General features: G+C 51.5%; 1 protein-coding gene and 1 long non-coding RNA gene across 4 annotated transcripts in view; both read left to right on the forward strand.

Moving 5' to 3' along the window:
• The window catches only part of LOC111558779, a 219,499-nt gene that overhangs the window by 52,247 nt on the left and 139,501 nt on the right, over positions 1 to 27,751 (forward strand). The gene's annotated exons all lie outside the window — the stretch shown is intronic.
• On the forward strand, positions 18,421 to 19,928 carry LOC123383503. The gene is made up of 2 exons (XR_006593318.1): positions 18,421 to 18,772; positions 19,811 to 19,928. It is a non-coding gene; the product is annotated as an uncharacterized LOC123383503 (long non-coding RNA).

A 27,751-nucleotide genomic window follows, 5' to 3' on the forward strand; every position in this document is an offset into this window, starting at 1 on the left:
GGAAGTGAAAATGGCCGCGTGGATCGGGGGAGCAAGGGACATCCCCTTACAACCATCCCTTTATTACCCTGGGAGAGTAAGGCATCCCTCACGTCCCTTGTCCCCTACATCCCCTTTTTTGTGAACCTAGTGGTGTTTTCCCTGGGTGCCCTCCTACCCTCTCTTTGCCCTGCATGCATACGCCCAGGCCCTTTGGCCCTTTGGCCCTTTGGAGTGGGCCCCTTACATACTCAAGGTGTGGCTCAGCGTCTCCTTTTGCCCTCTGCAGGCCCTGCAGGCGGACCTCTGGGTCAGAACCCAGCGGTGGCACACAGGAAGGCACCCCTTTGACGACAGGCTGCCTGGCGGTGGGCCCTGTCCTGGCCAGGCAGCTTGTAGCTTGTGTCTCCTTGTCATTCCTCCTGTCTGCTACCCCCACAGTGAGGCGGGCCTAGGCTGCATCCACATCCACCACAACATTGGCCGTGGCAAGGTGGATGGTGGTGACATTCTGCTTCTCTCTGTTCCTTTCCCTTTCTATGCTGAGCCCACTGCTGGGCGGGGGCGGGGGCGGGGAGCTTGGAGCGGAGGGGGGCGGGTGGCGTGGGGGAGAGGGGTGCTGCGGCAGGCTGTGGGGCAGGCTGTGGGGCGCTGTTGGTGGTGATGGGTGGGGAGGGGTGCGCTAGGGGCTGGGCGGTGTGGGGGCGGTGGAGGCGGGTGGGTGGGATGCGGTGGCGGGTAGCTTTGTGTTTGGGGGGGGTGGGGGGTGTGTGAGGGGGAACCAGTGGTCCATGGATCCTCCTGTCACCTCTGATCTTTGGTGTGGGGCGGTGGGGGTTGGGGGGCCCTGGTATAGCAGAAGGCCGTATAGAGGTGCAACGGTGTCCCTTCTTGGACCCTTGGTGGAGGTCACGCTCATCCTTGAAACACATGACCCAGAGGTGACTCTGCAGTGAAACAGCATCATGAACCCAAGACTTGCAAAATACCTCGTGGCTTTCCATTCCATGCAGTTCTTCTTCTGACCCAAGCTCTTAAAGTCAACGCTTGAACCGGTTGGAGCCTCTTCAAGTTGTGCCCTCCTTCCCCTTGTTCTCAGTCGAGTCGCCTGACCCGGCCCGATACGGGTTTCAGTGTGTGCCTACAAGCTGTGTCCTGCATTTCCACATGCGGCTGGGAGGGGCGTGCGGGGGGCTGGGGGTCGGGGCTAAGGAAAGCACACAGGCGAGCACCCACTCCCGCCACACGCTCGGGTACACACGGGGCCACACAGGCACGCACCCAGGCATGCACCGTAGAAGCAGACTGAGCATGCTCACACAGGCACACACTCACTCACACAGGGTCAGGGACGCACGCATTCCCGGGTGGGCTCTCAAAGAGGGACCTGCAGCCAGGCAGTCTTGCGTTGCATGAGTTGGTCATCTGTGAGCAGGTCTGCCCAAGCGAGGGGTGTGAATCTGGAGCCTCGCTTGTTTACCCAGATAGATGGGGACTCCCGGTTGGAGGAGAGTCAGTGGCCTTCCTCCACAGAATGGGCCCCCCCCCCCGCCCCGTGTGGGGCCGGGCCGTGTGACTCGGGGATGTTGGATGGCCTTGCCAAGGCCCCTCCCTGTGTGAGAGCGAGGGCTGCCTGCCCAGAGCCAGTGCTTATGTGAGTGCTTGGTTCCCCGTTCTGGGGGGCCTCCTGGATGTAGCCCTGTGGTTGCAGGTTCGGGCCAGCCATTTCTGGCTGCTTTGTCCGGCCAGCCCAAGGTGCTGGTGACCTCAGCCTGTAGCTCCAGGCCCTGGGGAGCAAGCGCACCAGTGACTTACCGGCCGGCATGGTGGCTGCTGGCTTGTCCAGGAGGGGTCCTATTGGACATAAACCCTCAGGCAGGGTCACAGAGGCGGGTTGATGTGTCTTTTGCCCTTTGCTTCTCCCAAGAGCTGGAGCCAGGAAAAATGGGGTAGGATGAAAGGAAGGGGAAAGGCCTGCATGTTGTGCAGCCTCGTGGTCAGTGGTCATTTGGCCCTGTGTACTGGGGTGGTCAGCTTGGACCCTGGTGGCTGGTTTGTTTCTATTTCCCTTGTTCTTCATTCCGTGTTGTGGGGTGTGTTTTGCCCTGTGGTTTTCGGGATTTGATGCTTTGTGGTCTCTTTGAGTGTGGTGTGGGTTTTCGTGTTTTGTGTTTCAAGGGGGTTCTGGTGTTTGCTTCTTTGCTTTCCATTTTCTCTGTTAGGGGGTTTTTCTTGTTGTTGTAGGGTTTTTTTTCTCGTTGTCGTTGTTGTTGTCGTTGTTGTTGTTGAGGTTATTCATTTTGTTTGTTTGTCCTTACCTACTCAGGTAGTAGGATGAGGACCCAGACCTGAGGTGGTGGTTTGAAGGGGAAGGGGGCGGGGTAGGCATTCTGTTGGCTTTCATTCGTGGAGCCATACTGCCATCAAGTGGAAAATGTTTCTGTCCAAGGGAGCTGCATGGGCTCAAGTCCTGGGGAAAAGCTCAGGAGTGGGAAGGAGATGACCTTGTGTATATGTGTCAGTTGCAGGAAGCAGTGGGGGCTGGTGTGGGGGAGGTGTCTGCAGAAGGAGGGGGCAGGGTATGTGTGTGTGTGTGTGTGTGTGTGTGTGTGTGTGTGTGTGTGGTTTGTCCTGAAACTGCATTGGATCCCTAGCTCCTGGCCTTCCCTTCACCTGTGTGCTGGATCCGAGATTCCACCCCGGCTCCAGGGCTGAGGAAGGCACTCAGAAAGCCCAGGGACAGCCTGAGATGGCTGAGCCCTGGAGTTGCCTAGGACTGCCAGGCACCAGAGTCCCGGCCCCAGAATCTCCAAAGGCCCCCGCTCCCAGTGTGGAAAGGGGCCTCCTGATGCCTGAGTGCCCCAGCATGGCACCCACCTACTCAGCACAAAGGACACCAGAGGAAACGCCCCCAGGTCCCTGCATCCAGGGGGTGAGTAGCTTCTCCTGGACCCATCCCAAAATGGCTGACAGGGAAGCTCCGCCCCCTGGGCTGCTTGGCCTTGGGGCTGCCTGCTGTGTCCCCAGAGCCCTTAGAGTTCCTGCTTCCCCGCTGGGTCCCAGTGGCAGTCACACTTCCCTCTAGGCCTCTGACCCCTCATGTGGAAAACCTGGCTTGGGCAGAGCCCAGACAACCCAGCAGCACATCCTTGCTGACCCCTGTGGCTGCCAGAAGGCAGGTTGCTGCTGCCTGGGCTTTTCAGAGATGGTTTCCGCTGGATGGCACTGTGGCTCCAGATATGGCACTCACCCCCTTTCCCTGCCCCCACTCAACCTTCCTCTCCCTGCATTTGCTGTCAAACACAGAGAAGGGAACAACAACAACAAAAATCATTCATCATCCCCTTTCATCCTCCTCCTGTTCCTCCTGCTCTTGTCTTCCTCTTCCTCCTCCTCCACCTCCTCCTCTTCCTGCTCCTCCACCTCCTCCTCCTCCTCCTCCTCGTCCTCCTCCTCCTCCTCCTCCTCCTCCTCCTCCTCCTCCTCCTGGTCCTCCTCCTCCTCCCTTGCCCCTGGCTGCTCCTGCTGCTCCTTCAGGCCAAGGATCACCCATATCACCTCTGGCTGATCCCCAGGCCAGCTTGACCACTTTGGGGGCAAAGCTGCAAAGGTAGCTAGGCTTGTTTTGTTCTTTTTCTTTAAGTATTTTTGTGTTAATTCCAGTCAGTTAACATGCAGTGGTACATTGGTTTCAGGTGTACAATATAGTGATTCAGCATTTCCATACATCACCCTGTGCTCATCAGGGCACGTGCACTCCCTTAATCCTTATCACCTATGTCATCCAACCCCTCCACCCCCTCCCCTCTGGTAACGATCATTTCTCTATAATGAAGAGTCTGTTTCTTGATTTCTGTATCTCTCTGTCTCTGTCTCCCACTCTCTCCCTGTCTCTCTGTCTCTGTCTCTGTCTGTCTCTCTCTGTCTCTCTCTCTCTGCCTCCATACTCTTTCATTTTGTTTTGTTTCCCTAAATTACATAGAGGAGTGAAATCACATGGTACTGGTCTTTCTCTGACTGACTTATTTCGCTTAGCATTATACTCTGCAGCTCCATCCATGTCCTTACAGATGGCAAGATTTCATTCTGTTTTTATGGCTGAGTAGTGTATAGTCCATAGTGTGTGTGTGTGTGTGTGTGTGTGTGTGTGTGTGTGTGTGTGGTGTGTGTGTGTGTACACCCACGTTCTTTATCCATTCATCAGTGGATGGGACACTAGGGCTGCTTCCGTTATCTTGGCTATTGTAAATAATGCTGCTAGAAACATAGGGGTGGGGTGCACGTATCCCTCTGACTTAGCGTTTCTTGTATTCTTTGGGTAAATACCCAGTAGTGCGATTGCTGGATCCTAGGGTAGGTCTGGTTTATACCTTTTTGAGGAACCTCCATACTGTTTTCCACAGTGGCTGTACCAGTTTGCGTTCCCACTGACAGTGCAGTGCAGGAGTGAGCGTTCCATTTCCTCCACATCGTCGCCAACACCTGCTGTGTCTGGTGTTCTGGTTTTTCACGAGGCTTTTCTTGACTCTGCTCATCCTGTTGGTTCACCGTGAACACAGGGGACCCTCAAGGGATGCCAGCAGTGGGCTTGCAGATTGTTTTCTTTGAATCTTCAGACCCGCCCTGGCCTCGTGTTTATCTGCACTGCACCTGCTCCTTGGCAGCAGCAAACTCCCTTCTCCTGAAGCCTCCTGCTTTAGTGGGCCAAAGATTGGGCCAGAGGCGGCCAGGTCCCACAGGGGTCCAGAACCTGTTGACCCATCCTGTGGAACGGGGTCTTGCCCAGTGTCCCAAGGCTCCGAGGGCCACCAGCTACGTCCCAACACACACAGGCACACACGCGCACGCACACACACGCATGCATGCACGGCTTTATTCGGGTAGACCCTCCTGGGCGGGCACCCACACTCGCACAGAGGGACACTCTGTGCGAGGAGGCTCAGTGGGCCCGACTGACGCCCTTCCTTGTTCCTTTTTCTTCCTCCTTACCCCTTTCCGTTTGGCCTCCCACTTCCCAGTTGGGTCCAAGAGCATAGCAAAACAGGCCTCTCTCTGGACAGGGCTCATCCCCTGCCCTGAGTGGCTGAGACTTTGCCTTGGCTGATGACTCTTCCCCTAAGAGGCCCCTGCTGGTTCCACCTGTCCAGTTGGGGCGCAGTACCTTTTGAGATCACATTCATTCTTCTCTTTCGCTACAGTTCTTTCTGTGCTTGCAGTTTGCTCTCTCCACTTTGGTCTCCTTACTCTCACTCCTCTTCTGGCACTTCTTGCTCTGTGGATGTCCCCAGAATAAAAACTGTACTTGTCCTGTGGAAGTGAAAATGGCCGCGTGGATCGGGGGAGCAAGGGACATCCCCTTACAACCATCCCTTTATTACCCTGGGAGAGTAAGGCATCCCTCACGTCCCTTGTCCCCTACATCCCCTTTTTTGTGAACCTAGTGGTGTTTTCCCTGGGTGCCCTCCTACCCTCTCTTTGCCCTGCATGCATACGCCCAGGCCCTTTGGCCCTTTGGCCCTTTGGAGTGGGCCCCTTACATACTCAAGGTGTGGCTCAGCGTCTCCTTTTGCCCTCTGCAGGCCCTGCAGGCGGACCTCTGGGTCAGAACCCAGCGGTGGCACACAGGAAGGCACCCCTTTGACGACAGGCTGCCTGGCGGTGGGCCCTGTCCTGGCCAGGCAGCTTGTAGCTTGTGTCTCCTTGTCATTCCTCCTGTCTGCTACCCCCACAGTGAGGCGGGCCTAGGCTGCATCCACATCCACCACAACATTGGCCGTGGCAAGGTGGATGGTGGTGACATTCTGCTTCTCTCTGTTCCTTTCCCTTTCTATGCTGAGCCCACTGCTGGGCGGGGGCGGGGGCGGGGAGCTTGGAGCGGAGGGGGGCGGGTGGCGTGGGGGAGAGGGGTGCTGCGGCAGGCTGTGGGGCAGGCTGTGGGGCGCTGTTGGTGGTGATGGGTGGGGAGGGGTGCGCTAGGGGCTGGGCGGTGTGGGGGCGGTGGAGGCGGGTGGGTGGGATGCGGTGGCGGGTAGCTTTGTGTTTGGGGGGGGTGGGGGGTGTGTGAGGGGGAACCAGTGGTCCATGGATCCTCCTGTCACCTCTGATCTTTGGTGTGGGGCGGTGGGGGTTGGGGGGCCCTGGTATAGCAGAAGGCCGTATAGAGGTGCAACGGTGTCCCTTCTTGGACCCTTGGTGGAGGTCACGCTCATCCTTGAAACACATGACCCAGAGGTGACTCTGCAGTGAAACAGCATCATGAACCCAAGACTTGCAAAATACCTCGTGGCTTTCCATTCCATGCAGTTCTTCTTCTGACCCAAGCTCTTAAAGTCAACGCTTGAACCGGTTGGAGCCTCTTCAAGTTGTGCCCTCCTTCCCCTTGTTCTCAGTCGAGTCGCCTGACCCGGCCCGATACGGGTTTCAGTGTGTGCCTACAAGCTGTGTCCTGCATTTCCACATGCGGCTGGGAGGGGCGTGCGGGGGGCTGGGGGTCGGGGCTAAGGAAAGCACACAGGCGAGCACCCACTCCCGCCACACGCTCGGGTACACACGGGGCCACACAGGCACGCACCCAGGCATGCACCGTAGAAGCAGACTGAGCATGCTCACACAGGCACACACTCACTCACACAGGGTCAGGGACGCACGCATTCCCGGGTGGGCTCTCAAAGAGGGACCTGCAGCCAGGCAGTCTTGCGTTGCATGAGTTGGTCATCTGTGAGCAGGTCTGCCCAAGCGAGGGGTGTGAATCTGGAGCCTCGCTTGTTTACCCAGATAGATGGGGACTCCCGGTTGGAGGAGAGTCAGTGGCCTTCCTCCACAGAATGGGCCCCCCCCCCCGCCCCGTGTGGGGCCGGGCCGTGTGACTCGGGGATGTTGGATGGCCTTGCCAAGGCCCCTCCCTGTGTGAGAGCGAGGGCTGCCTGCCCAGAGCCAGTGCTTATGTGAGTGCTTGGTTCCCCGTTCTGGGGGGCCTCCTGGATGTAGCCCTGTGGTTGCAGGTTCGGGCCAGCCATTTCTGGCTGCTTTGTCCGGCCAGCCCAAGGTGCTGGTGACCTCAGCCTGTAGCTCCAGGCCCTGGGGAGCAAGCGCACCAGTGACTTACCGGCCGGCATGGTGGCTGCTGGCTTGTCCAGGAGGGGTCCTATTGGACATAAACCCTCAGGCAGGGTCACAGAGGCGGGTTGATGTGTCTTTTGCCCTTTGCTTCTCCCAAGAGCTGGAGCCAGGAAAAATGGGGTAGGATGAAAGGAAGGGGAAAGGCCTGCATGTTGTGCAGCCTCGTGGTCAGTGGTCATTTGGCCCTGTGTACTGGGGTGGTCAGCTTGGACCCTGGTGGCTGGTTTGTTTCTATTTCCCTTGTTCTTCATTCCGTGTTGTGGGGTGTGTTTTGCCCTGTGGTTTTCGGGATTTGATGCTTTGTGGTCTCTTTGAGTGTGGTGTGGGTTTTCGTGTTTTGTGTTTCAAGGGGGTTCTGGTGTTTGCTTCTTTGCTTTCCATTTTCTCTGTTAGGGGGTTTTTCTTGTTGTTGTAGGGTTTTTTTTCTCGTTGTCGTTGTTGTTGTCGTTGTTGTTGTTGAGGTTATTCATTTTGTTTGTTTGTCCTTACCTACTCAGGTAGTAGGATGAGGACCCAGACCTGAGGTGGTGGTTTGAAGGGGAAGGGGGCGGGGTAGGCATTCTGTTGGCTTTCATTCGTGGAGCCATACTGCCATCAAGTGGAAAATGTTTCTGTCCAAGGGAGCTGCATGGGCTCAAGTCCTGGGGAAAAGCTCAGGAGTGGGAAGGAGATGACCTTGTGTATATGTGTCAGTTGCAGGAAGCAGTGGGGGCTGGTGTGGGGGAGGTGTCTGCAGAAGGAGGGGGCAGGGTATGTGTGTGTGTGTGTGTGTGTGTGTGTGTGTGTGTGTGTGGTTTGTCCTGAAACTGCATTGGATCCCTAGCTCCTGGCCTTCCCTTCACCTGTGTGCTGGATCCGAGATTCCACCCCGGCTCCAGGGCTGAGGAAGGCACTCAGAAAGCCCAGGGACAGCCTGAGATGGCTGAGCCCTGGAGTTGCCTAGGACTGCCAGGCACCAGAGTCCCGGCCCCAGAATCTCCAAAGGCCCCCGCTCCCAGTGTGGAAAGGGGCCTCCTGATGCCTGAGTGCCCCAGCATGGCACCCACCTACTCAGCACAAAGGACACCAGAGGAAACGCCCCCAGGTCCCTGCATCCAGGGGGTGAGTAGCTTCTCCTGGACCCATCCCAAAATGGCTGACAGGGAAGCTCCGCCCCCTGGGCTGCTTGGCCTTGGGGCTGCCTGCTGTGTCCCCAGAGCCCTTAGAGTTCCTGCTTCCCCGCTGGGTCCCAGTGGCAGTCACACTTCCCTCTAGGCCTCTGACCCCTCATGTGGAAAACCTGGCTTGGGCAGAGCCCAGACAACCCAGCAGCACATCCTTGCTGACCCCTGTGGCTGCCAGAAGGCAGGTTGCTGCTGCCTGGGCTTTTCAGAGATGGTTTCCGCTGGATGGCACTGTGGCTCCAGATATGGCACTCACCCCCTTTCCCTGCCCCCACTCAACCTTCCTCTCCCTGCATTTGCTGTCAAACACAGAGAAGGGAACAACAACAACAAAAATCATTCATCATCCCCTTTCATCCTCCTCCTGTTCCTCCTGCTCTTGTCTTCCTCTTCCTCCTCCTCCACCTCCTCCTCTTCCTGCTCCTCCACCTCCTCCTCCTCCTCCTCCTCGTCCTCCTCCTCCTCCTCCTCCTCCTCCTCCTCCTCCTGGTCCTCCTCCTCCTCCCTTGCCCCTGGCTGCTCCTGCTGCTCCTTCAGGCCAAGGATCACCCATATCACCTCTGGCTGATCCCCAGGCCAGCTTGACCACTTTGGGGGCAAAGCTGCAAAGGTAGCTAGGCTTGTTTTGTTCTTTTTCTTTAAGTATTTTTGTGTTAATTCCAGTCAGTTAACATGCAGTGGTACATTGGTTTCAGGTGTACAATATAGTGATTCAGCATTTCCATACATCACCCTGTGCTCATCAGGGCACGTGCACTCCCTTAATCCTTATCACCTATGTCATCCAACCCCTCCACCCCCTCCCCTCTGGTAACGATCATTTCTCTATAATGAAGAGTCTGTTTCTTGATTTCTGTATCTCTCTGTCTCTGTCTCCCACTCTCTCCCTGTCTCTCTCTCTCTGTCTCTGTCTGTCTCTCTCTGTCTCTCTCTCTCTGCCTCCATACTCTTTCATTTTGTTTTGTTTCCCTAAATTACATAGAGGAGTGAAATCACATGGTACTGGTCTTTCTCTGACTGACTTATTTCGCTTAGCATTATACTCTGCAGCTCCATCCATGTCCTTACAGATGGCAAGATTTCATTCTGTTTTTATGGCTGAGTAGTGTATAGTCCATAGTGTGTGTGTGTGTGTGTGTGTGTGTGTGTGTGTGTGTGTGGTGTGTGTGTGTGTACACCCACGTTCTTTATCCATTCATCAGTGGATGGGACACTAGGGCTGCTTCCGTTATCTTGGCTATTGTAAATAATGCTGCTAGAAACATAGGGGTGGGGTGCACGTATCCCTCTGACTTAGCGTTTCTTGTATTCTTTGGGTAAATACCCAGTAGTGCGATTGCTGGATCCTAGGGTAGGTCTGGTTTATACCTTTTTGAGGAACCTCCATACTGTTTTCCACAGTGGCTGTACCAGTTTGCGTTCCCACTGACAGTGCAGTGCAGGAGTGAGCGTTCCATTTCCTCCACATCGTCGCCAACACCTGCTGTGTCTGGTGTTCTGGTTTTTCACGAGGCTTTTCTTGACTCTGCTCATCCTGTTGGTTCACCGTGAACACAGGGGACCCTCAAGGGATGCCAGCAGTGGGCTTGCAGATTGTTTTCTTTGAATCTTCAGACCCGCCCTGGCCTCGTGTTTATCTGCACTGCACCTGCTCCTTGGCAGCAGCAAACTCCCTTCTCCTGAAGCCTCCTGCTTTAGTGGGCCAAAGATTGGGCCAGAGGCGGCCAGGTCCCACAGGGGTCCAGAACCTGTTGACCCATCCTGTGGAACGGGGTCTTGCCCAGTGTCCCAAGGCTCCGAGGGCCACCAGCTACGTCCCAACACACACAGGCACACACGCGCACGCACACACACGCATGCATGCACGGCTTTATTCGGGTAGACCCTCCTGGGCGGGCACCCACACTCGCACAGAGGGACACTCTGTGCGAGGAGGCTCAGTGGGCCCGACTGACGCCCTTCCTTGTTCCTTTTTCTTCCTCCTTACCCCTTTCCGTTTGGCCTCCCACTTCCCAGTTGGGTCCAAGAGCATAGCAAAACAGGCCTCTCTCTGGACAGGGCTCATCCCCTGCCCTGAGTGGCTGAGACTTTGCCTTGGCTGATGACTCTTCCCCTAAGAGGCCCCTGCTGGTTCCACCTGTCCAGTTGGGGCGCAGTACCTTTTGAGATCACATTCATTCTTCTCTTTCGCTACAGTTCTTTCTGTGCTTGCAGTTTGCTCTCTCCACTTTGGTCTCCTTACTCTCACTCCTCTTCTGGCACTTCTTGCTCTGTGGATGTCCCCAGAATAAAAACTGTACTTGTCCTGTGGAAGTGAAAATGGCCGCGTGGATCGGGGGAGCAAGGGACATCCCCTTACAACCATCCCTTTATTACCCTGGGAGAGTAAGGCATCCCTCACGTCCCTTGTCCCCTACATCCCCTTTTTTGTGAACCTAGTGGTGTTTTCCCTGGGTGCCCTCCTACCCTCTCTTTGCCCTGCATGCATACGCCCAGGCCCTTTGGCCCTTTGGCCCTTTGGAGTGGGCCCCTTACATACTCAAGGTGTGGCTCAGCGTCTCCTTTTGCCCTCTGCAGGCCCTGCAGGCGGACCTCTGGGTCAGAACCCAGCGGTGGCACACAGGAAGGCACCCCTTTGACGACAGGCTGCCTGGCGGTGGGCCCTGTCCTGGCCAGGCAGCTTGTAGCTTGTGTCTCCTTGTCATTCCTCCTGTCTGCTACCCCCACAGTGAGGCGGGCCTAGGCTGCATCCACATCCACCACAACATTGGCCGTGGCAAGGTGGATGGTGGTGACATTCTGCTTCTCTCTGTTCCTTTCCCTTTCTATGCTGAGCCCACTGCTGGGCGGGGGCGGGGGCGGGGAGCTTGGAGCGGAGGGGGGCGGGTGGCGTGGGGGAGAGGGGTGCTGCGGCAGGCTGTGGGGCAGGCTGTGGGGCGCTGTTGGTGGTGATGGGTGGGGAGGGGTGCGCTAGGGGCTGGGCGGTGTGGGGGCGGTGGAGGCGGGTGGGTGGGATGCGGTGGCGGGTAGCTTTGTGTTTGGGGGGGGTGGGGGGTGTGTGAGGGGGAACCAGTGGTCCATGGATCCTCCTGTCACCTCTGATCTTTGGTGTGGGGCGGTGGGGGTTGGGGGGCCCTGGTATAGCAGAAGGCCGTATAGAGGTGCAACGGTGTCCCTTCTTGGACCCTTGGTGGAGGTCACGCTCATCCTTGAAACACATGACCCAGAGGTGACTCTGCAGTGAAACAGCATCATGAACCCAAGACTTGCAAAATACCTCGTGGCTTTCCATTCCATGCAGTTCTTCTTCTGACCCAAGCTCTTAAAGTCAACGCTTGAACCGGTTGGAGCCTCTTCAAGTTGTGCCCTCCTTCCCCTTGTTCTCAGTCGAGTCGCCTGACCCGGCCCGATATGGGTTTCAGTGTGTGCCTACAAGCTGTGTCCTGCATTTCCACATGCGGCTGGGAGGGGCGTGCGGGGGGCTGGGGGTCGGGGCTAAGGAAAGCACACAGGCGAGCACCCACTCCCGCCACACGCTCGGGTACACACGGGGCCACACAGGCACGCACCCAGGCATGCACCGTAGAAGCAGACTGAGCATGCTCACACAGGCACACACTCACTCACACAGGGTCAGGGACGCACGCATTCCCGGGTGGGCTCTCAAAGAGGGACCTGCAGCCAGGCAGTCTTGCGTTGCATGAGTTGGTCATCTGTGAGCAGGTCTGCCCAAGCGAGGGGTGTGAATCTGGAGCCTCGCTTGTTTACCCAGATAGATGGGGACTCCCGGTTGGAGGAGAGTCAGTGGCCTTCCTCCACAGAATGGGCCCCCCCCCCGCCCCGTGTGGGGCCGGGCCATGTGACTCGGGGATGTTGGATGGCCTTGCCAAGGCCCCTCCCTGTGTGAGAGCGAGGGCTGCCTGCCCAGAGCCAGTGCTTATGTGAGTGCTTGGTTCCCCGTTCTGGGGGGCCTCCTGGATGTAGCCCTGTGGTTGCAGGTTCGGGCCAGCCATTTCTGGCTGCTTTGTCCGGCCAGCCCAAGGTGCTGGTGACCTCAGCCTGTAGCTCCAGGCCCTGGGGAGCAAGCGCACCAGTGACTTACCGGCCGGCATGGTGGCTGCTGGCTTGTCCAGGAGGGGTCCTATTGGACATAAACCCTCAGGCAGGGTCACAGAGGCGGGTTGATGTGTCTTTTGCCCTTTGCTTCTCCCAAGAGCTGGAGCCAGGAAAAATGGGGTAGGATGAAAGGAAGGGGAAAGGCCTGCATGTTGTGCAGCCTCGTGGTCAGTGGTCATTTGGCCCTGTGTACTGGGGTGGTCAGCTTGGACCCTGGTGGCTGGTTTGTTTCTATTTCCCTTGTTCTTCATTCCGTGTTGTGGGGTGTGTTTTGCCCTGTGGTTTTCGGGATTTGATGCTTTGTGGTCTCTTTGAGTGTGGTGTGGGTTTTCGTGTTTTGTGTTTCAAGGGGGTTCTGGTGTTTGCTTCTTTGCTTTCCATTTTCTCTGTTAGGGGGTTTTTCTTGTTGTTGTAGGGTTTTTTTTCTCGTTGTCGTTGTTGTTGTCGTTGTTGTTGTTGAGGTTATTCATTTTGTTTGTTTGTCCTTACCTACTCAGGTAGTAGGATGAGGACCCAGACCTGAGGTGGTGGTTTGAAGGGGAAGGGGGCGGGGTAGGCATTCTGTTGGCTTTCATTCGTGGAGCCATACTGCCATCAAGTGGAAAATGTTTCTGTCCAAGGGAGCTGCATGGGCTCAAGTCCTGGGGAAAAGCTCAGGAGTGGGAAGGAGATGACCTTGTGTATATGTGTCAGTTGCAGGAAGCAGTGGGGGCTGGTGTGGGGGAGGTGTCTGCAGAAGGAGGGGGCAGGGTATGTGTGTGTGTGTGTGTGTGTGTGTGTGTGTGTGTGTGGTTTGTCCTGAAACTGCATTGGATCCCTAGCTCCTGGCCTTCCCTTCACCTGTGTGCTGGATCCGAGATTCCACCCCGGCTCCAGGGCTGAGGAAGGCACTCAGAAAGCCCAGGGACAGCCTGAGATGGCTGAGCCCTGGAGTTGCCTAGGACTGCCAGGCACCAGAGTCCCGGCCCCAGAATCTCCAAAGGCCCCCGCTCCCAGTGTGGAAAGGGGCCTCCTGATGCCTGAGTGCCCCAGCATGGCACCCACCTACTCAGCACAAAGGACACCAGAGGAAACGCCCCCAGGTCCCTGCATCCAGGGGGTGAGTAGCTTCTCCTGGACCCATCCCAAAATGGCTGACAGGGAAGCTCCGCCCCCTGGGCTGCTTGGCCTTGGGGCTGCCTGCTGTGTCCCCAGAGCCCTTAGAGTTCCTGCTTCCCCGCTGGGTCCCAGTGGCAGTCACACTTCCCTCTAGGCCTCTGACCCCTCATGTGGAAAACCTGGCTTGGGCAGAGCCCAGACAACCCAGCAGCACATCCTTGCTGACCCCTGTGGCTGCCAGAAGGCAGGTTGCTGCTGCCTGGGCTTTTCAGAGATGGTTTCCGCTGGATGGCACTGTGGCTCCAGATATGGCACTCACCCCCTTTCCCTGCCCCCACTCAACCTTCCTCTCCCTGCATTTGCTGTCAAACACAGAGAAGGGAACAACAACAACAAAAATCATTCATCATCCCCTTTCATCCTCCTCCTGTTCCTCCTGCTCTTGTCTTCCTCTTCCTCCTCCTCCACCTCCTCCTCTTCCTGCTCCTCCTCCTCCTCCTCCTCCTCCTCCTCCTCCTCGTCCTCCTCCTCCTCCTCCTCCTCCTCCTCCTCCTCCTCCTGGTCCTCCTCCTCCTCCCTTGCCCCTGGCTGCTCCTGCTGCTCCTTCAGGCCAAGGATCACCCATATCACCTCTGGCTGATCCCCAGGCCAGCTTGACCACTTTGGGGGCAAAGCTGCAAAGGTAGCTAGGCTTGTTTTGTTCTTTTTCTTTAAGTATTTTTGTGTTAATTCCAGTCAGTTAACATGCAGTGGTACATTGGTTTCAGGTGTACAATATAGTGATTCAGCATTTCCATACATCACCCTGTGCTCATCAGGGCACGTGCACTCCCTTAATCCTTATCACCTATGTCATCCAACCCCTCCACCCCCTCCCCTCTGGTAACGATCATTTCTCTATAATGAAGAGTCTGTTTCTTGATTTCTGTATCTCTCTGTCTCTGTCTCCCACTCTCTCCCTGTCTCTCTCTCTCTGTCTCTGTCTGTCTCTCTCTGTCTCTCTCTCTCTGCCTCCATACTCTTTCATTTTGTTTTGTTTCCCTAAATTACATAGAGGAGTGAAATCACATGGTACTGGTCTTTCTCTGACTGACTTATTTCGCTTAGCATTATACTCTGCAGCTCCATCCATGTCCTTACAGATGGCAAGATTTCATTCTGTTTTTATGGCTGAGTAGTGTATAGTCCATAGTGTGTGTGTGTGTGTGTGTGTGTGTGTGTGTGTGTGTGTGGTGTGTGTGTGTGTACACCCACGTTCTTTATCCATTCATCAGTGGATGGGACACTAGGGCTGCTTCCGTTATCTTGGCTATTGTAAATAATGCTGCTAGAAACATAGGGGTGGGGTGCACGTATCCCTCTGACTTAGCGTTTCTTGTATTCTTTGGGTAAATACCCAGTAGTGCGATTGCTGGATCCTAGGGTAGGTCTGGTTTATACCTTTTTGAGGAACCTCCATACTGTTTTCCACAGTGGCTGTACCAGTTTGCGTTCCCACTGACAGTGCAGTGCAGGAGTGAGCGTTCCATTTCCTCCACATCGTCGCCAACACCTGCTGTGTCTGGTGTTCTGGTTTTTCGCGAGGCTTTTCTTGACTCTGCTCATCCTGTTGGTTCACCGTGAACACAGGGGACCCTCAAGGGATGCCAGCAGTGGGCTTGCAGATTGTTTTCTTTGAATCTTCAGACCCGCCCTGGCCTCGTGTTTATCTGCACTGCACCTGCTCCTTGGCAGCAGCAAACTCCCTTCTCCTGAAGCCTCCTGCTTTAGTGGGCCAAAGATTGGGCCAGAGGCGGCCAGGTCCCACAGGGGTCCAGAACCTGTTGACCCATCCTGTGGAACGGGGTCTTGCCCAGTGTCCCAAGGCTCCGAGGGCCACCAGCTACGTCCCAACACACACAGGCACACACGCGCACGCACACACACGCATGCATGCACGGCTTTATTCGGGTAGACCCTCCTGGGCGGGCACCCACACTCGCACAGAGGGACACTCTGTGCGAGGAGGCTCAGTGGGCCCGACTGACGCCCTTCCTTGTTCCTTTTTCTTCCTCCTTACCCCTTTCCGTTTGGCCTCCCACTTCCCAGTTGGGTCCAAGAGCATAGCAAAACAGGCCTCTCTCTGGACAGGGCTCATCCCCTGCCCTGAGTGGCTGAGACTTTGCCTTGGCTGATGACTCTTCCCCTAAGAGGCCCCTGCTGGTTCCACCTGTCCAGTTGGGGCGCAGTACCTTTTGAGATCACATTCATTCTTCTCTTTCGCTACAGTTCTTTCTGTGCTTGCAGTTTGCTCTCTCCACTTTGGTCTCCTTACTCTCACTCCTCTTCTGGCACTTCTTGCTCTGTGGATGTCCCCAGAATAAAAACTGTACTTGTCCTGTGGAAGTGAAAATGGCCACGTGGATCGGGGGAGCAAGGGACATCCCCTTACAACCATCCCTTTATTACCCTGGGAGAGTAAGGCATCCCTCACGTCCCTTGTCCCCTACATCCCCTTTTTTGTGAACCTAGTGGTGTTTTCCCTGGGTGCCCTCCTACCCTCTCTTTGCCCTGCATGCATACGCCCAGGCCCTTTGGCCCTTTGGCCCTTTGGAGTGGGCCCCTTACATACTCAAGGTGTGGCTCAGCGTCTCCTTTTGCCCTCTGCAGGCCCTGCAGGCGGACCTCTGGGTCAGAACCCAGCGGTGGCACACAGGAAGGCACCCCTTTGACGACAGGCTGCCTGGCGGTGGGCCCTGTCCTGGCCAGGCAGCTTGTAGCTTGTGTCTCCTTGTCATTCCTCCTGTCTGCTACCCCCACAGTGAGGCGGGCCTAGGCTGCATCCACATCCACCACAACATTGGCCGTGGCAAGGTGGATGGTGGTGACATTCTGCTTCTCTCTGTTCCTTTCCCTTTCTATGCTGAGCCCACTGCTGGGCGGGGGCGGGGGCGGGGAGCTTGGAGCGGAGGGGGGCGGGTGGCGTGGGGGAGAGGGGTGCTGCGGCAGGCTGTGGGGCAGGCTGTGGGGCGCTGTTGGTGGTGATGGGTGGGGAGGGGTGCGCTAGGGGCTGGGCGGTGTGGGGGCGGTGGAGTCGGGTGGGTGGGATGCGGTGGCGGGTAGCTTTGTGTTTGGGGGGGGGGTGGGGGGTGCGTGAGGGGGAACCAGTGGTCCATGGATCCTCCTGTCACCTCTGATCTTTGGTGTGGGGCGGTGGGGGTTGGGGGGCCCTGGTATAGCAGAAGGCCGTATAGAGGTGCAACGGTGTCCCTTCTTGGACCCTTGGTGGAGGTCACGCTCATCCTTGAAACACATGACCCAGAGGTGACTCTGCAGTGAAACAGCATCATGAACCCAAGACTTGCAAAATACCTCGTGGCTTTCCATTCCATGCAGTTCTTCTTCTGACCCAAGCTCTTAAAGTCAACGCTTGAACCGGTTGGAGCCTCTTCAAGTTGTGCCCTCCTTCCCCTTGTTCTCAGTCGAGTCGCCTGACCCGGCCCGATATGGGTTTCAGTGTGTGCCTACAAGCTGTGTCCTGCATTTCCACATGCGGCTGGGAGGGGCGTGCGGGGGGCTGGGGGTCGGGGCTAAGGAAAGCACACAGGCGAGCACCCACTCCCGCCACACGCTCGGGTACACACGGGGCCACACAGGCACGCACCCAGGCATGCACCGTAGAAGCAGACTGAGCATGCTCACACAGGCACACACTCACTCACACAGGGTCAGGGACGCACGCATTCCCGGGTGGGCTCTCAAAGAGGGACCTGCAGCCAGGCAGTCTTGCGTTGCATGAGTTGGTCATCTGTGAGCAGGTCTGCCCAAGCGAGGGGTGTGAATCTGGAGCCTCGCTTGTTTACCCAGATAGATGGGGACTCCCGGTTGGAGGAGAGTCAGTGGCCTTCCTCCACAGAATGGGCCCCCCGCCCCTCGTGTGGGGCCGGGCCATGTGACTCGGGGATGTTGGATGGCCTTGCCAAGGCCCCTCCCTGTGTGAGAGCGAGGGCTGCCTGCCCAGAGCCAGTGCTTATGTGAGTGCTTGGTTCCCCGTTCTGGGGGGCCTCCTGGATGTAGCCCTGTGGTTGCAGGTTCGGGCCAGCCATTTCTGGCTGCTTTGTCCGGCCAGCCCAAGGTGCTGGTGACCTCAGCCTGTAGCTCCAGGCCCTGGGGAGCAAGCGCACCAGTGACTTACCGGCCGGCATGGTGGCTGCTGGCTTGTCCAGGAGGGGTCCTATTGGACATAAACCCTCAGGCAGGGTCACAGAGGCGGGTTGATGTGTCTTTTGCCCTTTGCTTCTCCCAAGAGCTGGAGCCAGGAAAAATGGGGTAGGATGAAAGGAAGGGGAAAGGCCTGCATGTTGTGCAGCCTCGTGGTCAGTGGTCATTTGGCCCTGTGTACTGGGGTGGTCAGCTTGGACCCTGGTGGCTGGTTTGTTTCTATTTCCCTTGTTCTTCATTCCGTGTTGTGGGGTGTGTTTTGCCCTGTGGTTTTCGGGATTTGATGCTTTGTGGTCTCTTTGAGTGTGGTGTGGGTTTTCGTGTTTTGTGTTTCAAGGGGGTTCTGGTGTTTGCTTCTTTGCTTTCCATTTTCTCTGTTAGGGGGTTTTTCTTGTTGTTGTAGGGTTTTTTTTCTCGTTGTCGTTGTCGTTGTTGTTGTCGTTGTTGTTGTTGAGGTTATTCATTTTGTTTGTTTGTCCTTACCTACTCAGGTAGTAGGATGAGGACCCAGACCTGAGGTGGTGGTTTGAAGGGGAAGGGGGCGGGGTAGGCATTCTGTTGGCTTTCATTCGTGGAGCCATACTGCCATCAAGTGGAAAATGTTTCTGTCCAAGGGAGCTGCATGGGCTCAAGTCCTGGGGAAAAGCTCAGGAGTGGGAAGGAGATGACCTTGTGTATATGTGTCAGTTGCAGGAAGCAGTGGGGGCTGGTGTGGGGGAGGTGTCTGCAGAAGGGGGGGGGGCAGGGTATGTGTGTGTGTGTGTGTGTGTGTGTGTGTGTGTGTGTGTGGTTTGTCCTGAAACTGCATTGGATCCCTAGCTCCTGGCCTTCCCTTCACCTGTGTGCTGGATCCGAGATTCCACCCCGGCTCCAGGGCTGAGGAAGGCACTCAGAAACCCCAGGGACAGCCTGAGATGGCTGAGCCCTGGAGTTGCCTAGGACTGCCAGGCACCAGAGTCCCGGCCCCAGAATCTCCAAAGGCCCCCGCTCCCAGTGTGGAAAGGGGCCTCCTGATGCCTGAGTGCCCCAGCATGGCACCCACCTACTCAGCACAAAGGACACCAGAGGAAACGCCCCCAGGTCCCTGCATCCAGGGGGTGAGTAGCTTCTCCTGGACCCATCCCAAAATGGCTGACAGGGAAGCTCCGCCCCCTGGGCTGCTTGGCCTTGGGGCTGCCTGCTGTGTCCCCAGAGCCCTTAGAGTTCCTGCTTCCCCGCTGGGTCCCAGTGGCAGTCACACTTCCCTCTAGGCCTCTGACCCCTCATGTGGAAAACCTGGCTTGGGCAGAGCCCAGACAACCCAGCAGCACATCCTTGCTGACCCCTGTGGCTGCCAGAAGGCAGGTTGCTGCTGCCTGGGCTTTTCAGAGATGGTTTCCGCTGGATGGCACTGTGGCTCCAGATATGGCACTCACCCCCTTTCCCTGCCCCCACTCAACCTTCCTCTCCCTGCATTTGCTGTCAAACACAGAGAAGGGAACAACAACAACAAAAATCATTCATCATCCCCTTTCATCCTCCTCCTGTTCCTCCTGCTCTTGTCTTCCTCTTCCTCCTCCTCCACCTCCTCCTCCTCCTGGTCCTCCTCCTCCTGGTCCTCCTCCTCCTCCTCCTCCTCCTGATCCTCCTCCTCCTCCCTTGCCCCTGGCTGCTTCTGCTGCTCCTTCAGGCCAAGGATCACCCATATCACCTCTGGCTGCTCTCCAGGCCAAATTGACTACTTTGGGGCAATCCTGCCTGGGTAGGGAAGCCTTTTTTCCCTCTAGGCCTCTGACTGACCCCATGAGGGAAACTGCCTGGGCAGAGCCCAGAGAACCCTGCAGTATATCCTTGCTGACCCCTGTGGCTCCCAGATTGCAGGTTGTTGCAGTCTGGGCTTTTCAGGAGCAGTCTTATGTGAATTCTTAACGTTTTTGCTTAGGGATAGTTTGCAAAGTGTAAATATGTACTGCTATGTTAATTCATTTTATTTTGTAATGTATGTTCAAAAATCTCATCATAATGCGAATGTTTTATTTAAGATACTTAATATCTAGTCATCCATATTGCTCAAGGTTTAACTCTTGGACCTCCTTTGTGGTCCTTATCTTAAGGTTCATGAGTTCCAACCCACTTTGTACTTCTCTGCTTTCCAGGAGGAGCTAGTCGGATCACCATCCACATCTCCTTGTGCCCATTTCCTGCTTTTGCTTCTATGCAATATAAAGATTTAAAAATAAAATAAAATACAATAAATTTATATTTTTAGTTTAATGTCGTATGTGAGATTAGTCATTGTTAGCCTTCCTCTTGTATTATATTTGTATATTATACATCTTGTATTACTTGGGAATTTTTCTTTGAATTTGTAACGTTATTTTCCTGTGAGTTGTAAACAGTTTTATTTTTTTTTTTATTGGTTGATTGTTTTTTCTGACATTAAATTCCCTTCGTTGCATGAAAATAATTTTCTTTGGATTGTTCTTGTCTAGAAAGGGACTTCAGCATTATGGGCTTTTGAGGCCCAGTTTTATTGTGTTTTCGAAAATAATGTGAATATTGTGTGCAAAATAGGATAGTCAAATTATTTCCCAGGTTCAAAGCGATGTTCTAGATTTTCCACAGATCTTAGAACTCTAATATCCATGTAGAAAAATATGAAAATAATGTTACCTATGTCACTTTTTCCTTCAGTCATATCTACTTATCACCCAGAGTCCTTCCTTTGGGAAGATTTCACTTCTTAGGGAAATTGAAAATAGTATGACCTTTGCATGCTAGTCACCACTCTTTGATCGCATAATATTTGCTGCCTTGGCCCCTACATAATTCCATGATGCTGACTGTAATTGAGTTGGTTCCCTTGTGTCCTGGTCACTTCTTCTCCTCCCTGGTTCTGGCGTTTTCAGTATGTTCTGTCTGTTACCCAGGATCCTGATGCACTGCTGCTTCCTGCTCTTCAGGATCACACTGTCTATAAGTTGTGTTATTGCTGTGATGTCCTTTATTTCCTGTGTTTTAAGTCTTGCCTTTGACTTGTCATCTGGGGATGCATTGTGTCTCACCCCTTGTGTCCTAAGTTGTGGTTTCACTGGGGCTGATCTACTGTTACCTTGAACCCTTCCCAGAATTCCTGATTTGTGGTTTTAAACTTCTGTGGCCATACATACTACTGCTGGTTTTTGCCCTTCCCCCTAGATCCTGAGTTGCTGCTTTGATTTGTCATTAGAAGCTGCCGCTCTGCTGTGTCTAGTTTCTTATATGCCAAGTAGCATATATGATCACTAACACTAGGACCATTCTGCTGCTGTTACACCCCTCATCCCTGGTTCCTAAGTTAAGACTTTGACTTCCATCACTAAGACCTGTATCTTGTTTTCTGCACACTTCCCTCTGCTTTCTGAGAACACACTTTGACCTCCAGGGCATGCTGTTACTGCACTCCTTTCCCTGGGCCCGGGCCACTGCTATAATTTGTCAGCCTTAAGCTCCTGATTCAGCTGCATCCTGCTTTTTTTTCTGCCAGGACCTTAGTCACATGCTGAGTCCCAGTGATTCAGTCCAAGTTCAGTAAGTGTTGTGCACATGCCCTGAAATCTGAGACCAGCACTATGGTAAATGCAAATACTCCTGTGCCCTAGGCTTCAGATGCTGTAGTAATTCCACATGCCTCTGAGCCCAAAACCCCTAGCTCTGTTGTCACTGAGTGCCAGCATGCAAGACTTGGCTCCAAGCAGGACACCTTGTATACAACTTCCCTCCATGGGTGCAAAAGGAGAACAAAGAAGCCCAATGGCTTTTGCCTCCAAGGAATCCAACAGCTCTAGCCACCACTTCCACCACAAACATGTGCAGGGGACCTGCAAACTTGGCCACTGTGATACATATAGTATTTTCTTTATTGACCTTAGCTGACAGAACTGCTTGGAGAATACACTCCTGCACCCTCCTCAGAATCAGAGATGCTGCATCCTACTCAACTTGTACCCTTTATCTTTAACAAAATATTAGCAAACCAAATTAAAAAATACATTAGAAGGATCATATACCATGATCAAGTACGATTTATTCTTGGGATGCAGGGATATTTCAACATCCACAACTAAATCCTATGTTGCACCATATAAACAAAATGAATGATATAAATCATATGATTATCTCAATATATGCAGAAAAATTATTTGACAAAATTTATCATCCTTTTATGATAAAACCTCTCAACAAAGTGGGTGTAAAGGAAATGTACCTCAACATAATGAGGCCATTTATGACAAACCCTCAGTGGTGAAACATTAATAGCTTTTTCTCTAAGGTCAGGAGCAAGATAAGGATACACACTTTCTCCACTTTAATTCAACATAAAAGTGCGAGGACTAGCTACAGCAGTTAGGCAAACAAAAACAAACAAGCAAAAAATCATGCCAACTGGAAAGTAAGAAGTAAAACTGTCACTATCTTCAGATCACATGATATTTTATATAGAAAATCCTAAATATTCCACCAAAATGTTACAACTTTACAAATTCAGTAAATTTGCAGGATACATAATTAATATGCAAAAACTCTGTTGCATTTTTACATGTTAATACTGAACAATAAGAAAAATAAATTAAGGAAGCAATCCATTTTATAATTGCATCAAATCTAATAAAACACCTAGAAATAAGTTTAACCAAGGATTTGAAAGACTTGTACCCTGAGAGCTTTAAGAGACTCTTGCAAGAAATTGAAAAAAAAATAAATGGAAATGTATTCCGTGCTCATGAATTGGAGGAATTAATATTGTTAAAATGTAAATATTAAGCAAAGTTTATCTACACATTGTATCCAATCACTTTCAAAATTCCAATGACAATTCTTACAGAAATAGTAGAAAGAATCCTAAAATCTGTATGGAATTGTAAAAAAAAAAATCCTAAATTGTGAAAGCAATCTTAAGAAAGAAGAACAAAACTGGATGCAACAGACTTCCTGATTTCAAACTATATACAAAGGTATAATTATCAAAACAGTATGATGTTGGTATAAAAATAGATACGTAGATCAATGGAACCTAATAGAGACCCCAGAAATAAACCCATGTATGTATGGTCAATTAATTTGCTACAAAGAAGCCAGAAACTGGTACCAGACAAACAGGACAGCCATATGCAAAGGGATGTAACTGGACCACTATCTTATACCTTCCAAAAAATTATCTAAAAATAGATTAAAGACTTGAATATAAGACCTAAACCCATACAACTCCCTAGAAGAAAACTTAGCAGGTAAGCTCTTTGACATAGGTCTTGTTGATGAATTTTTGGAACTGAGTCCAGTAGCAAAAGCAACAAAAGAAAATAAACAGTTGGGACTATATCAAACCAAAAAGCTTCTCTACCTTACAGGAAACCATCAACAAATGAAAAGGCAACCTAGTGAATGGGAGAAAATATTTGTATGTCATATATTTGATAAGGGGTTAGTATTCAAAACATATATTAAAAACCACAAACAACTCATTAGCTAAAAAAAAAAAAAAATCTGATGAAAAAAACAGTCCTAGGAAATGAATAGATATTTCCCAAAGAAGACATACAGATGGCTGTCAGGTACATGAAAAGATGTTCAACATCACTAATCACCAGGGAAATGCAAATCAGAATCACATGAGAATAATCTTACACCTGTTAGAGTGTGTTTTGTCAAAAAGACAAGAAATAAATGTTTGCAAGGATGTCAAGGCAATTATACACTATTGGTGGGAATGTAAATTAGTGCTGCCACCATAGAAAACAGTATGGAGGTTTCTTTTTTTTTTTTTAATTTTTTTTTCAACGTTTATTTATTTTTGGGACAGAGAGACACAGAGCATGAACGGGGGAGGGGCAGAGAGAAAGGGAGACACAGAATCGGAAACAGGCTCCAGGCTCTGAGCCATCAGCCCAGAGCCTGACGCGGGGCTCAAACTCAGGGACCGCGAGATCGTGACCTGGCTGAAGTCGGACGCTTAACCGACTGCGCCACCCAGGCGCCCCTCAGTATGGAGGTTTCTTAAAAAAAATTCAAAATAGAGGTGCACCTGACTGGCTCAGTTGGTAGAGCATGTGACTCTTGATCTGAGTCATGAATGAAACTTCACATTGAGCATAAAGCTTTCTTAAAAAAAAAGTTTAAAATATGGGGCGCCTGGGTGGCGCAGTCGGTTAAGCGTCCTACCTCAGCCAGGTCACGATCTTGCGGTCCGTGAGTTCAAGCCCCCCGTCGGGCTCTGGGCTGATGGCTCAGCGCCTGGAGCCTGTTTCCGATTCTGTGTCTCCCTCTCTCTCTGCCCCTCCCCTGTTCATGCTCTGTCTCTCTCTGTCCCGAAAATAAATAAACGTTGGAAAAAAAAAATTATAAAAAAAAAAAAGCTTACTTAAAAAAAAAGTTTAAAATATGGGGCACCTGGGCGGCTCAGTCAGTTAAGCGTCCGACTTCAGCTCAGGTCATGATCTCATGGTTTGTGAGCTGAAGCCTCATGTCAGGCTCTGTACTGACAGCTCGGAGCCTGGAGCCTGCTTCGGATTCTGTGTCTCCCTCTCTGCCCCTCCTTCTTCCCCCACCTCCGTCTCTCTCTCTCAAAAAATAAATAAATAAACATTAAAAGCATTTTTTTTAATTAAAGAAAGAACTACCATATGATTCAGTCCTTCATTTCTGGGTTTTATCTGAAGAAAACAAAAACACTGATTCAAAATGGTATCTGCACCACTGTGTTCATTACAGCATTATTTACAATCGCTCAGATATGGAAACAACCTAAGTGTCTATTGATAGATAAATGGATAAAGAAGATACCACACATACACATGCACATATGTGTATGTGTGCACACACACACACACACACAAATAATATTCAGTAATAAAAAAAATGAAAATTTGCCAGTTGTAACATCGGGGATGGTCACTGTAGGCATTATGCTAAGGGAAATAGGTCAGACAGAGAAAGTCAAATACCATATGATTTCACTTATATGTGGAATCTAATCACCCCCCCCGCCAAAAAAGCTTGTAGATAAAGAGAACAGTTTGGTGTTTTACTAGAGGTGTGGCCATCAGTGGGCAAGATGGGTGAAGGGACTCTAAAGGTACAAACTTCCAAATTTGAAATAAGTCATGGAGATATAATGTACAGCATGGCAATGATGGTTAGTAATACTTTACTGCATATTTGAAAGTTGCTAAGAAGTCCTCATGAAAACAAAGTTGTGATTATGTATGGTAGTAAAAGTTAACTTGATCTATTGTGGTGGTTCTTTCATAATACATACAAATATTGAATCATATTGTACAACTAAAACTAATATAGTTCAATTGTATCTCAATTAAGATGAAGAAAAAAAATAAAAAAGAAAAAATGAGAAAAAAATGTGACATAAAATGTGGGGTAGAGGCAAGAAAATATTGGGAATTTGTATGTATAATTGACATTATTATTGGTCTAAAATAGACTTAGAAGATATATTATGAAAGCCTTATTGTAACTAGATAGCTAAAACCTATAGTACATACACAAAGACAAAGAGAAATGAATCAATCCATAATCTTACAAAAGTAATCAATACACAAATGAAACAGTAAAGAGGTAGAAAGGAACAAAGGATCTTTAACAGAATCAGAAAATAACTTAAAATCACAATAGGAAGTTCTTAATATATAATTAGTCTGAATGAAAATAGTTTAAATTCTTCTATCAAAGTGCATAGAGTGGCTGAATGGGTAAAAATGTGACACATAACTATATTCTGCTTAAAACAAACTCACTTCAAATTTAAGGAAATGCATTTAAGAGTCTTCTTGATGTTGTTATTTGTTTCTTTGTTTCTGAAAGTGAAAGTATGGGAAGGATATTCCATGAAAAATAGACACCAACAGAAAACAGGGGTAACTATACTTAGATAAAACAGTTTAATAAGTCAAAAGCTGTGAATAGAGCCAAATGTTATTATATAATAATAGGAGAATTTTAAGAAGATATAAGAACTGTAAACATATATTCACCGAATATTGGAGCACCTAAATATATTAAACAGTTATTAACAGATCCGAAGGAAAAAAAAAATCAATGCAATAATAGGTACATCAATACCCTATTGTCAACAATGGATAGATCACACAGGCAGAAAATGAATATTAAAATAGTGGACTTGAAGTATACTTTAGATTAAATTGACCTAACAAACACATAGAAAACATTCCACCCAACAGCAGCATAATGCATATTTTTCTTAAGCACACAGAAACATTTTCCAGGATAGATCATATAGTTGTCACAAAGTAACTTTTAACATTTCAAAATATTGAAATCATATCAGATATCTTTTCCAAACATAATAGTATGAACTTAGAAAACAATAGCAAGAGGAAAACAGGAAATTTCACCAATATGTGAAAAATAACACACTCCTGTAAAACCAAAGGCAATAAGCGAAAGAAGAAATCAAAAAGGAAATCAGAAAATATCTTGAGGGGGAAAAAACCTTCAAAAACAAATGGAAACATCATACTAAAACTTGTGGGATGCAGGGTTTCCAGTCCAAGATGGTGACTTAGGAGGACATCCTCCGTGGAACACACCCAGTTATACCTATTTATAGAGCAATTCTTTCTGAAAAAGAACTGACAATCCATTAAGCAGCTTCTGCACAATGAAAGAACAGTAAAAGAGAACAGCAAGACAGATCCATAGTAAAAAGAGAGAGAGAGAGAGAGAGAGAGAGAGAGAGAGAGAGAGAGAGAGAGAGAAACAGAAACCCCACCTCTGGTGCTGCAACTGCAGAGAGGAGGAATAGTATTGAGCGACTAGGAAAAGATTCATCTGTCCTTGGGCACAAGGCTGTGGTTTAAAGGAGTAACTAGTTTATAAAAGAGTCAGCCCCAGAACTCTTGCCACCTGGAGCTGCTGGAACTTTCTCCGGGTGAGATGGCCTGACATGGTCTATGCTCACCCTTCACCTTGAAAGCAGAGATCAGTGTGCAGTTTGTGTGCCCTAATCATCCTACGACCTCGGTGAATCCTGGGCCCCTAGTCTACACCAGCCCTAGCCATCCCATCAAGGTGGCCACAGGGTGGTGCACACCAAGACAATCCTGTTCAGTGCCCACTATAGCTCCATCCTTTCCTCCCAGATGACACAGGTACAGAGCACCCTAGAACAGCCAGGCCCATACTAGTTCAACTTCAGATGGCTTCCTAGGTCCCCGCTATTGCAGAGTGCTCCAGAACCTCCCAAATGACTACTTTGGATCCAGCTACCCTACGAGGGTGACCCCTGTGCAGAGCACCCCAGGAACCCCCCCCCCTGCCCTGTGCCTGCATCAGTTCTAGCCATCCTGGCAAGGCACTCTCTGCAGAGTGCCCCAGAATATCCCTGCCTGCACTGGTCTCAGTTCCAGTTGTCTGGCCAAGACATCCTCTGCATTGAGCACCCAGGGACATCCCAGCATGCAACCAGTTCAGCTTCAGTTGTCACACCAGGTCACCCACAGTGTGGAGAGCCCCAGAACACCTTGCTTTGTATCCACTTCAGCTATCTTGCCAAGTTTTCCTCTGTGCAAAGTGCACTGGGTTCCCTGGCTTACACCCACTTCTATCAGAGAACCCAGTGCTCAGAGAGCCCAGGAACCTCGCAGCCCACATACCACCTCAACTCCAGCCACCCCAGTAGAGACTCCCTGCATGGATAGCACCTGAACAACCTGGGTTGCATCCATTTCAGCTTCAGCTATCCTGCCAGGGTGCATTCAGCATGTAGAGCTCTAGGATCCCTGGCTTGCATCCACTAAAGCTTAAGGTGTCCTGACAGGATACATGCTGCGCAGAGAACCACAGAATCCTCCAGATTAAGCCCATTTTAGCTCCAGCTGCCCTGCCAGAGTGTACCCGATGTGAAGCACCCTGGGACCCCCTTGCTCATATCCACATCAACATCAGCTTTAGCTGTCCTGCCAGCGTGCCATCAGTGAATAGAACCATGTGACACCCCAGTGTGCATCTGCTTTAGCTGCCAGGGTGCTCATGTACAGAAAACCACAAGACCTTCCAGCCTACACTCTGTCCCTGAGCTCCAGCTG

The sequence above is a fragment of the Felis catus genome, chromosome X (genome assembly GCF_018350175.1).
Source record: "Felis catus isolate Fca126 chromosome X, F.catus_Fca126_mat1.0, whole genome shotgun sequence".
Taxonomy (NCBI): Eukaryota; Metazoa; Chordata; class Mammalia; order Carnivora; family Felidae; genus Felis; species Felis catus.